The sequence below is a fragment of the Procambarus clarkii genome, unplaced genomic scaffold, assembly GCF_040958095.1.
Source record: "Procambarus clarkii isolate CNS0578487 unplaced genomic scaffold, FALCON_Pclarkii_2.0 HiC_scaffold_2107, whole genome shotgun sequence".
Lineage (NCBI taxonomy): Eukaryota > Metazoa > Arthropoda > Malacostraca > Decapoda > Cambaridae > Procambarus > Procambarus clarkii.
Window position 1 is genome coordinate 7,501 of NW_027191123.1, and position 9,358 is coordinate 16,858.

General features: G+C 43.9%; 1 non-coding gene and 1 pseudogene across 1 annotated transcript; both read right to left on the reverse strand.

Moving 5' to 3' along the window:
- Nucleotides 1–867: 867 nt before the first annotated feature.
- Nucleotides 868–986, reverse strand: LOC138362603 (5S ribosomal RNA). Its single transcript, XR_011227812.1, has one exon. It is a non-coding gene; the product is annotated as a 5S ribosomal RNA (ribosomal RNA).
- Nucleotides 987–9,259: 8,273 nt separating this feature from the next.
- LOC138362605 (5S ribosomal RNA) lies at nt 9,260–9,358 on the reverse strand (annotated as a pseudogene; the record flags this gene model as incomplete).

Genomic DNA, 9,358 nt, shown 5'->3' on the forward strand with positions numbered 1-9,358 from the left:
AGTATTGGCTGGCTGGCAGGCAGGCAGGCAGGCAGGCAGGCATTTGAGGGTTATTATTTCGCCTGTTGATTGGGGGGAGGGTTGATGTGTTAGGGGGTTTTCGGTTAGGTGTGGTGGTGGTGATTGGTGGTGGTGGTGATTGGTGGTGATTGGTGGTGAGTAGTGGTGAGTAGTGGTGGTGGTGGTGGTGGTGGTGGTGGTGGTGGTAGTAGTAGGTGGGAGGGGGGGGGGGGGGGAAGGGGAATGATGGTCTGTGGATTCCTTCTCCGTACCCCTTACATATAAGCAAAAACATGCCTTCCTGTGGGTATAGAAACATTAACACAAATTATATCAGTAACTGATATTGTAGCCTTTTAAACAGAAAAGATTTGTACATACAAATACTTTTAAATTATCATTTATTTGTGGAAATGGCATTTACGTCATTAAATTGATACCTCAGCATCAAGTGTCCTGCAGTGGTCCAGTGGTAAAGTGTATATAAGTGATGCGTATTCTTGGAGTTGCGAGTTCAAACCCGGATTAAGCTATATATATATATATATATATATATATATATATATATATATATATATATATATATATATATATATATATATATAATATATATATATATATATATATATATACAACATGTTTTGTTTTGGTTGTTTGTTTTTGTATAAAGCCTCACACACTATATTAAGCGAGTTTGTTTTAAACATGACATACATATTAATTCATTTTACCAGGCCTTATTCCACACAACTCCGTGAATTTCCCGTGGAGCCAGCCAGCCAGCCAGCCAGCCAGCCAGCCAGCCAGCCAGCCAGCCATTCAAACAAAAACAAACGAAACAAAACAAAACAAAACAAAAAACATTATTGCCAACAGCATTTGGTGTTCCCAGGCGGTCACCCATCCAAGTACTAACCAAACCCAACGTTGCTTAACTTCGCTGATCGGACGAGAAGCGGTGTTCTCAACGTGGTATGGCCGTTGGCATGAGACTGCCTACACATTGTGGCTAATAACCAACTCTTTTTAGTCATCACGGCAGGATACGGACCTTCTTGTGGTGTCTTAATGGTAATTGTATCCTAACATATTTTTGTCTCCTTGGCATGGATATTTAACATCGTTTATTCAGTCTTGGGTTTATGTTCTTTCGCCATTTACAGACATTTTACATCTACCTACTTCCTCAGCCTACCCTGCCAATTTCTAATGAATTTGTGGATTTTCTTTTGTAATACATACATGTGTGTGCTCATCTGCTCTTCAGTTTTTATGATATTTGTCTCATCTGTCCTGCTTTATGATACTTTTACAAAGAACATGAACAAATGCTTCTATTTTAGAGAAGATATGGGATCCAGGTTTCGGAGCCGTAAAACCAACCGTCGTGATTGGTGGACGAGTTGCCAGGTTGCAGCTTCTGTACCGTGCCGGCACATAAATAGGTTCGGCTCAAGCGGCGGCAGCATCATTCCCCCGTGACTGTCTGAGCGTCTCTCATCACCTTGGTTATCTCATCATCATCATGGTAGAAGCAAAGCCTACCAAGAAGGCTGCGGCTGCTGCTGCTGTGGTGGCCACCACCAGGAAACCTCGCGTCCAGGTTGCTCACCCGAAAACTAGTCAAATGGTTCTAGCCGCGGTCGCAGCACTCAAAGACCGTAAGGGCTCGTCTCTACAAGCAATCAAGAAGTACGTTGTTGCCAACAACAAAGTCGAGGCTGCCAAGATCGCCATTTACATCCGAAGATTTCTCAAGAAAGCAGTGGCTGACGGCATTCTTGTTCAGACCAAGGGAAGTGGAGCTAGTGGATCATTCAAGCTGGCCGTAGCAGAGAAGAGGGCCGTTCTAACTCCCAAGAAAGCCACCACAACCAAGAAACCATCTACAGCAGCAAAGAAGGCCGTGGTAACTCCCAAGAAAGCCGCCACAAGCAACAAACCACCTACAGCCTTGAAAAAGAAGCAGCAGCAGCAGCTTGTTGTTGGGAACAAAAAGCCCAAAATAAAGAGAGCTTCAAAATCTCCCAAACCACCCAAGGCAAAGAAAGCTGTCAAGAAAACAACAAAGGCAAAATAAACGACGACATGCAAGCAGCATGAATACACATGACAATAAACATCCAGGCCTCCCCCCTCAGTGGAGGGGCCTCATATGATTCCAAAAAGAGTTTAGTTTTGTAGACAAATAAATCATTACTTTTGGGGTAGATTTACTCTGTATATATATATATATATATATATATATATATATATATATATATATATATATATATATATATATATATATATATATATACACATACATGGGTGAGGTGATATGGTACCAAAGTTTTGGGTGAGGTGATTGACATTTACACAAGATAAAACACGAACCAATGGGAATAAAAACATAAGAATGGAAGTAACTGCAGAAGGCCTATTGGCCCATAACACAAGCACTTCCTCTTGATGCTTCTATATTGGTTCGGAGTCTTGAAGCTATAATATATATATATATATATATATATATATATATATATATATATATATATATATATATATATATATATATATATATATATATATATATATATGCACACAAAACTAAATAGTCTTGTTAGACAAATTGCCCCTATTAGAGGCAAGTTGACTAACAAGCCGAATGACTGCAATTGTTTTGAATTTGAGTTAAATCTAACATAGAAATGTAATCAAACCTAACCTAACCTATGCTAACCCAAGCTAAGCTAACCTAACCTAACCTAAGCTAACCCAAGCTAAGCTAAGCTAACCTAACCTAACCTAAGCTAAGCTAACCTAACCTAACCTAACCCAGCAATTCATGATCTTAATATAATACTGTTAATTGGATAAACCAATTTGGAAAGAAATGTTCGAAAATAACAAAATTAACTGTGCTTGTTAGGAAAATTGGGCCTTGCATACTTGTCCCAATAGTGTGGTTCTCGCTTTTAGGTACGACATAAACGTATACCTAAGTTGAGAGAGAAAAAGATTCGCACTCAAACATGCATATCGATTGCCAGTCCTGAATTCTGGGTAGATATTCGTGTCCTCCCTTTTCATTTACCATCATTTGGATACTATCAAAACAGCTCTGAGAAGGATAAAATGAATAAAACGGGTAGCTCACTCATGTAAAAGGAAGAGTTGGGAAAGATCTCTCTCTCTCTCTCTCTCCCCTCACCCCCCCCCCCACCACCACCAATGATCCTGCTCTGCTAGTATATAACGGAACAAACCTTCCCCCCCCCCCCCACCCCTCCCTCCCCAATCAGAGTCCCTTTAAGCATGCGAGGATAAAAAATAGATTTCATAAGACCCAATGTGCTAGCTGATATCAAAACAATTTATGTTATCGTCTATTAAGCCCTTCAGTAAAAAAGTATAGGGACCTAATTAGGTCCCGTTTTGAGGTGGTGGTGGGTGGAATCGATGGATTAGCCAAGCTCTTATCCGCCGAATCCGTAGAGGGTACGACCCTGGCGCTTCAGAGCGTACACCACGTCCATGGCAGTGACGGTCTTCCTCTTGGCGTGTTCCGTGTAGGTTACAGCATCACGGATGACGTTCTCGAGGAACACCTTCAGGACGCCACGGGTCTCTTCGTAGATGAGACCCGAAATACGCTTCACGCCGCCACGACGAGCTAAGCGACGAATAGCGGGCTTGGTGATGCCCTGGATGTTGTCACGTAGCACCTTACGATGACGCTTGGCGCCACCCTTTCCGAGTCCCTGCCTCCCTTGCCGCGTCCAGTCATGGTGTTGAAGTTGTGTGAATAATAAAATTTCGGCACGATTTTCCCCAGACTATATCCCGTCAAGCGGATGCGTACTGTAGCATGGCAACTCCTAACTCCCTGCCTGTCCTTACTTTATGCTTGTACTCGAGCAGAAACACGGCTTTCTCACAACGCTTTCAAAACTGCAGTTGCCTACTGTCCTGTTTCACGTCTTCTGTGAAATGGACTTTTGCACAAATCAAAAAATAGAGCAAAATCAGCGATAATAGTGTTTTGAGGTGAGCTGCCTGTTGGCTGCAGCCAGAGGAAGGAGGGAGGGGCCAACGGGGGTGACGTAAGGCGAGTCGAGCAGCCAATGGCGCTCGAGCAAGCGCCTCGAGACGGCGTATATAAGCAAAAATTTTTCGGCGCCGGCCCATCACAAACCACAGTGTTCACCATGGCTCGCCACCAAGCAGACTGCTCGCAAGTCCACGGGAGGCAAGGCTCCTCGTAAGCAGCTGGCCCCACCAAGGCAGCACGCAAATCTGCTCCTGCCACAGGGGCGTGAAAGAAGCCTCACGTTACAGGCCCCGGAACGGTTCGCCCTGCGTGAGATCCGTCGTTACCAGAAGAGCACAGAGTTGCTCATCAGGAAACTTCCCTTCCAGCGTCTGGTGCGCGAGATTGCCCAGGACTTCAAGGACCGATCTTCGCTTCCAGTCGTCTGCCGTCATGGCTTTACAGGAGGCATCCGAGGGCCTTACCTGGTCGGTCTCTTCGAGGACACTAACCTCTGTGCCATCCACGCCAAGCGTGTCACCATCATGCCAAAGGACATTCAGCTTGCTCGCCGTATCCGTGGAGAGCGTGCATAAGCTAAAACGACCACCCTAGTATACACCAAACTCGGCCCTTCTCAGGGCCCAAAATATCCTTCTAAGGAGATTTCAGACATTCCTAGCATCAGTCATATGAATTAACCTTCATCTATACATATAATAAATAATAAATACAATAATTTAGGTGGCATACATACACTGTACACGTGATATCAATAAATCAAGTCATTTGTAGTACAACCTGTCCTCTTACAAACAAAACGCCGTCGCTTTTCATTCTTATGCACTGCCAAGGATCCTCCTCCCCCCCCCCCCCCCCCCCTCCAAAAAAAAAAAAAAAATTGTCATACTGTACTAGAAATAAAAGCAGCTTGTATAAGTGACATACTGTCCTGTCCTGTTTTATTCTGTTTTTGGTCCTCTGGCTTAATCTGTTAAGTTAGGAGATGACATTTTAAATTAACGTTTTCTTGACATTTTCAAACCTTAAGAGGGTGGCCTGCATAGTAATCCTAATGTGGAACATAACAATGAATCTCTAATCTCTAGAAAAAAGATACCGAGTGTTTATATGTGTGTTGAGAGAGAGAGAGAGAGAGAGAGAGAGAGAGAGAGGAGAGAGAGAGATGAGAGAGAGAGAGAGAGACGAGAGAGAGAGATGAGAGTAGAGAGATAGAGAAGAGAGAGAGAGAGAGAGAAGAGAGAGAGAGGAGAGAGAGAGAGAGAGAGAGAGCTGAGAAGAGAGAGAGAAGAGAGAGAGAGACATGCAGAGACAGAGAAGACAGAGACAGACAGACAGACAGACAGAGACTGAGAGAGAGAAACACACACAGACAGTTTCATAAATATTCTCATTTTATAGCTATTTGCTTTCAGTGACAGAGGTTTTTGTTATAATAGTATTGGTGTCTAACACTCACAATCTCTTTAGAAATTAAAGTGTGGCTCCAATGGAGCCGAGTTTGTTGGTTTGAGGCCAAGCCACCACCACAGGGCAGTAAGTAAGCCGTTTACTTTGGAGGAGGTGTACTTGGTGGACGGCCTTAGTGCCCTCCAGAGACGGCGTGCTTGGCCAGTTCTCCGGGCAACAGGAGCCTTACAGCCGTCTGGATCTCCCGACTGGTAATGGGGAACGCTTGTTGTAGTGGGCCAGGCGAGAAGCCTCGGCGGCGATGCGCTCGAAGATGTCGTTCACGAACGAGTTCATGATCGACATGGCTTTGGAAGAGATACCAGTGTCGGGGTGGACCTGCTTCAGCACTTTGTAGATGTAGATGCTGTCGCTCTCCTTCCTCCTGCGCTTCTTTTCTCTTATCGCCCTTGGCAATGGCCTTCTGGGCCTTTCCGGCCTTCTTGGCAGCCTTCCAGATGCCTTGGGTGGCATGATGATGCTCGTGCTGGCTGGCGTTTGCGATACAATAATGAACTTTTGCGCGAGTCGAGCTTCCATTTCCTTTTATATCCCGCTCGCGACTCAGCTCATGAGCGGGGGTTCGCGTGGCGGAGCGCGCTGATTGGTCAGTGGCGGACTCCCTTGATCCTGAGCGGTGGTATATAACACGAAGCTCGATCTGCGGGCCGGCATCATAAAAAAAACACCACAAACCCACAACAGCCAGCCAGCAATGTCAGGACGCGGCAAGGGAGGCAAAGTGAAGGGCAAGTCAAAGTCTCGCTCCAGCAGGGCCGGACTTTCAGTTCCCCGTGGGCAGAATTCACCGTCTGCTGCGTAAAGGCAACTACGCCGAACGCGTCGGTGCTGGCGCTCCTGTCTACCTGGCAGCCGTCATGGAATACTCGCTGCCGAAGTTCTGGCGCTCGCCGGTAACGCCGCCCGTGACAACAAGAAGACCCGTATCATCCCACGTCACTTGCAGTGGCCATCCGCAACGACCGAAGAACTCAACAAACTTCTGTCTGGCGTAACCATTGCACAGGGAGGTGTTCTTCCAAACATTCAGGCAGTTCTTTTGCCAAAGAAGACAGAGAAGAAGTAAGCACTTCTCCACCCACCACGACAAATACCATAACCAGGCTCCATCCGGAGCCACACACACTTTAATAGAGAGATTCAAGTAGACAATCACTTTCAAACATTAATAATAACATTTATATTGATTTCATTTGGAATGTGTACATAAACAAACAACAAAACAAAATTATAGGGGATATTCAGCATCACTTGGAATATTACCAATCATACTAAATCCAATATATATTTTATATTTTACTTTAAGCGAGGAATTCATATTCTATCAATTTTTAATCATACAAATGAACAAAAGCAATTCTCACTAGACGTAATGAATGAATAAATGATCAAGGTTTTAATGTGTTTCATGAATAAATATATATATATATATATTATATATATATATATATATATATATTATATATATATATATATATATATAATATAATATAATATAATATATTATAATACTTGTGAACCAGAATATGTTTGAGCAGCAGCGATCGTGCCATTGCCGCCGAAGTGCAACAATTCAAATAATTTAAAGGGCCTGCTCGGGTATATAAGAGAGGCTGGGAGACTGGGGCCGGGTGGTGGGTGATGGGTGATGAGTGATGGTGTGGTGTGGTGTGGTGTTGTTAAGAGTTGATTTACGGCAGCCAGCCAGCTGCAGCCAAGGCAGGGCAGGGCAAGGCAAGGCAAGGCAAGGCAAGGCAAGGCAAGGCAAGGCAAGGCAAGGCAAGGCAAGGCAAGGCAAGCAATAACAGGACAGGACAGGCAAGGCAAGGCAAGCAGGCGGGCGGGCAGGCGGGGCGGTCGGCGGCAGCCAGCAGCCGCCAGCAGCAGCAGGCAGGCAGGCAGGAAGGCAGGCAGGCAGGCAGGCTGACAGGCAGGCTGCAGGCAGGCAGGCAGGCAGGCAGGCAGGCAGGCAGGCAGGCAGGCAGGCAGCCAGCCAGCCAGCCAGCCAGCCAGCCAGCCAGCCAGGCAGGCAGGCAGGCAGCCAGCCAGCCAGCCAGCCAGCCAGCCAGCCAGCCAGCCAGCCAGCCAGCCAGCCAGCCAGCCAGCCAGCCAGCCACTCCCACTTTGTATTTTATATGCATTCAATTTATAATTCAAACATATATATGTTAAGGGCCTAGTTTTAGTGTTTATTTTAAAAAATGACAACATCGAGTCGTTTTACCAGTCCTTTAGCGTTAACGTGATGCATTTTAAAACTGCAACAGAAATCACCTTTTCTGGATATATCAAATATCGAATCCGTTAATGTGCCTACAATTCAATCATTCAAAAAATACATAATTTACATCATGCCTTTTCATAGAACAGACAATAAGATTTGAGACAATAAGAACTTTAGTTTTATAACTAAAGTTGCACAATTATACCAACTCTATGGTGGCTGGGTGGTAAGGTGTGTGGCTGGTGTTTTGGAAGTCGCGAGTTCAAACGACCCAATGGGAGTACTTTTTTTTTTTTATGCCATACAATCTTCCTAGTACTATTATGTAGGTTTGTGTGTGTGTGTTTTTATTCATTCTTTGGTTTTATAGATGACATACATATTGACTCCTTTTACCGGTCCTTAATTAGGCTCTGGGGAAGCAATGGTGGTGGTGGTGGTGCATTTAAAACTAAACCAAAAATCACCAGTTCTGGACGCGTCAAATATCATATCCGCTTAATGTGTCTACAACCTAATTACTTAAAACTACACTATTTAATTCATTCATATCATGTGCATATTGGTCATTATGCTCATACAACCGACATAACAATTTATTTTCATTATTAGAATCATACATTTCATCAAGTAATACAGATACAAAGAGATTTTCTTTCTGAGAAGACCGTTAGTATTGGCTGGCTGGCAGGCAGGCAGGCAGGCATTTGAGGGTTATTATTTCGCCTGTTGATTGGGGGGAGGGTTGATGTGTTAGGGGGTTTTCGGTTAGGTGTGGTGGTGGTGATTGGTGGTGGTGGTGATTGGTGGTGATTGGTGGTGAGTAGTGGTGAGTAGTGGTGGTGGTGGTGGTGGTGGTGGTGGTGGTAGTAGTAGGTGGGAGGGGGGGGGGGGGAAGGGGAATGATGGTCTGTGGATTCCTTCTCCGTACCCCTTACATATAAGCAAAAACATGCCTTCCTGTGGGTATAGAAACATTAACACAAATTATATCAGTAACTGATATTGTAGCCTTTTAAACAGAAAAGATTTGTACATACAAATACTTTTAAATTATCATTTATTTGTGGAAATGGCATTTACGTCATTAAATTGATACCTCAGCATCAAGTGTCCTGCAGTGGTCCAGTGGTAAAGTGTATATAAGTGATGCGTATTCTTGGAGTTGCGAGTTCAAACCCGGATTAAGCTATATATATATATATATATATATATATATATATATATATATATATATATATATATATATATATATATATATATATATATATATATATATATATATATATATATATATATATACAACATGTTTTGTTTTGGTTGTTTGTTTTTGTATAAAGCCTCACACACTATATTAAGCGAGTTTGTTTTAAACATGACATACATATTAATTCATTTTACCAGGCCTTATTCCACACAACTCCGTGAATTTCCCGTGGAGCCAGCCAGCCAGCCAGCCAGCCCCAGCCAGCCAGCCAGCCAGCCATTCAAACAAAAACAAACGAAACAAAACAAAACAAAACAAAAAACATTATTGCCAACAGCATTTGGTGTTCCCAGGCGGTCACCCATCCAAGTACTAACCAAACCCAACGTTGCTTAACTTCGCTGATCGGACGAGAAGCGGTGTTCTC